The following is a 2,500-nucleotide window of genomic DNA, read 5'->3' on the forward strand; positions in this document are numbered from 1 at the left end:
GTATGATTTCAAAAGAAATTAAAAACAGCTTTGTTTTCATCTGCCTTTGGTGATAGTTATCTACTATCTAGCAATATATTTTTCTCTCTTCTCTTTCTTTAGCCTACTCTTTAGCACACTGAATGACAGTTGTGTATGATAATGTGCTATATAAATATTGATTGAATATGGGGCCCACCTAGATAATCTTGCTTTTGGGTTCAGTTGTTACGCCACTGCCTGCATACATTATCGATTATTAATTAATTATTTAAAGGGGGCCTCAAAATTGTTTCTTGCCCAGGGCCTCAGATTTCCTAAAACCGCCCCTGCGTACGCATTACCTGCACGCACCACCCTGCAGTTCGGTCTCGCATCTCTGGGGACATTGCTGCCCCCTAGCGGACTCGAACCCGGGTCCCCCACTTGGAGAGCCGACGCGCTAACCACTGCGCCATCTCATGCCGAACTCATGAAGAGGGTTCTATGTGTGATTTGACTATGATACTTATTGCGTCATAACGTTCCAAATGGTGCGCCATGGTGTCCAGCGCGTTTGAGCGCAAATTTGCAACCTGCTACGGCTGGTCAAAGCCACATAATTTATCGCTAAATATTTATTACATTATACCCCAGTCATTCAATTGACTGATTTCTACTCCAAAAAGTGACTTTAAAATGATAATCATGATAAATGTGTATTTATGTGTGTATTTATAGCATAACGTAAGCTGACACCTTAATTTACCCCCAGGGATCAATGAATCATAACCACCAAGTAAAGATTTAGTGGCAAGACAAATATATTACAGTAGTATAATACAAAAACGCTGTATTTTGCATTGTTAATTAAACACAGAGAGAGTCAAATGTAGCGCTCTTATACTTGGCTGTATTCAAAGGTCAAAGTCATTCTCTATCATTCTTAACACTTTACATTGTTCTATTACTCTATTTAGGTTTTTAATGGCCTGTTACACCAAAATAGAAGAAAAAAGGTGTTATTAGTGAAGTAAAACTTTGTATGCCAAAGTTGAAATTAAACTAATTTCAACTTTGGCATACAAAGTTTTACTTCACTAATAATACTTTTTTACTTCTATGAACTAGAGTTGTGCTGATGCTGCAGACTGGTGTGCAAATACTGGCTGTGTGCTTGCATGGAGACGTCTTTGTCTTTTACCAAGCCATGGCCTTGCCCCTTTGTGGATGAATGGGGCACCTCTCACTCACACAAACACTTCTTTGGAAATATTGCCACTTGTTTTGAGTTTGTATGCTTTGTGTTATCTGAAAACAAGTGATTTCTCTGAAATTCCTCAAGATATCCACCAGAATGTTACTCCTGGCGAACCAGTAGCCTGTAGCCCAGCCCGCTGGGCGTCAACACATAGCTTCTGGTTCACCAGGAAACCAGAATGTTACTCCAAGATGAAAACAAGCACGCCTCTGCAATTGTCTTCTGTTTTACATTGTTTTGTGGCTTATTTTCTGTGTGGACGTGTCACTCATTCAATTTCCCAGTAATCTATTCATCCAAGTCTGTATGCCACTAATACATTAGCCCAGGGGTGAGGAACCTCTGTCTCAAAGGCCCCCGATATCATTTTAATGTTATGTAGCTTTGTGTTCATAGTACGGCCCTCGGAGGACTTTTATGGCCCTCGGATGAATTTGAAGTGGCCCTTCGAAAAAGTTTCTCCACCCCTGCACTAGCCTGTTAACCATTGTGACTACTGTGAGAAAAATCCCCTATACATGAATGGAACATTACATGTGTTGACAGCAATGTCGTTTTTGATTCTGAATGTGTGTAGGCTTGTGACCTTGGTTCCTGGAGATGTGTTTCTGACCGGCACACCTCCAGGTGTAGTGTTCCGGAAGCCTCCAGTGTTCCTTAAGGTAGGGATTCTTAACCATAGGGCCGCGGCGTCTTTTTAATCTAGCGCAGTTCTGCCGCTTATGACCACGCACCACTGTTTTTTTAAATAGTGGAAGGCACGACAAAGACAAGACGGCAATACACTCAACAGTACACGAACTGAGAATGAGAAATCACCAACGGCTGTGAAGTGTAATTTGCCGACGTCTTCTCTCCTCACGTTCAGTTAGGCCTACAAAATAAGCGATTGAAACGTTACCCAAAATGGAGTTTCATCTCACTGGCACTTGCACTAGCGCCCGACTTCAGTGTAGGTAGAGGGCTGAAGGTCCGTTAAGTGTAATGCTTATCATCAGTGACATCATCTCTGCCATAGAGTAGTCAGAGACGTTCTATTGGGATTGTTAGAACTAAGAAAATCTTTGGTGTTGTGCGAATCATTGATCAGTGTTACTCAAAGACATCATAGTCTGTCGACTGTCTGTCACCTCCGTCCTCCTAGTGCTTATCATCAGATCATCTCTGTCATAGCGTAGTGCTTATCATCAGTGAGATCAGTCCTGCTCAGAGAGACATCTTACAGTGTAGTGAGTCTATCGACTGTCTATCACCAGTTATCACATCTGAATAGCAACTGGA

Source organism: Engraulis encrasicolus, chromosome 13 (genome assembly GCF_034702125.1).
Source record: "Engraulis encrasicolus isolate BLACKSEA-1 chromosome 13, IST_EnEncr_1.0, whole genome shotgun sequence".
Classification (NCBI taxonomy): Eukaryota; Metazoa; Chordata; class Actinopteri; order Clupeiformes; family Engraulidae; genus Engraulis; species Engraulis encrasicolus.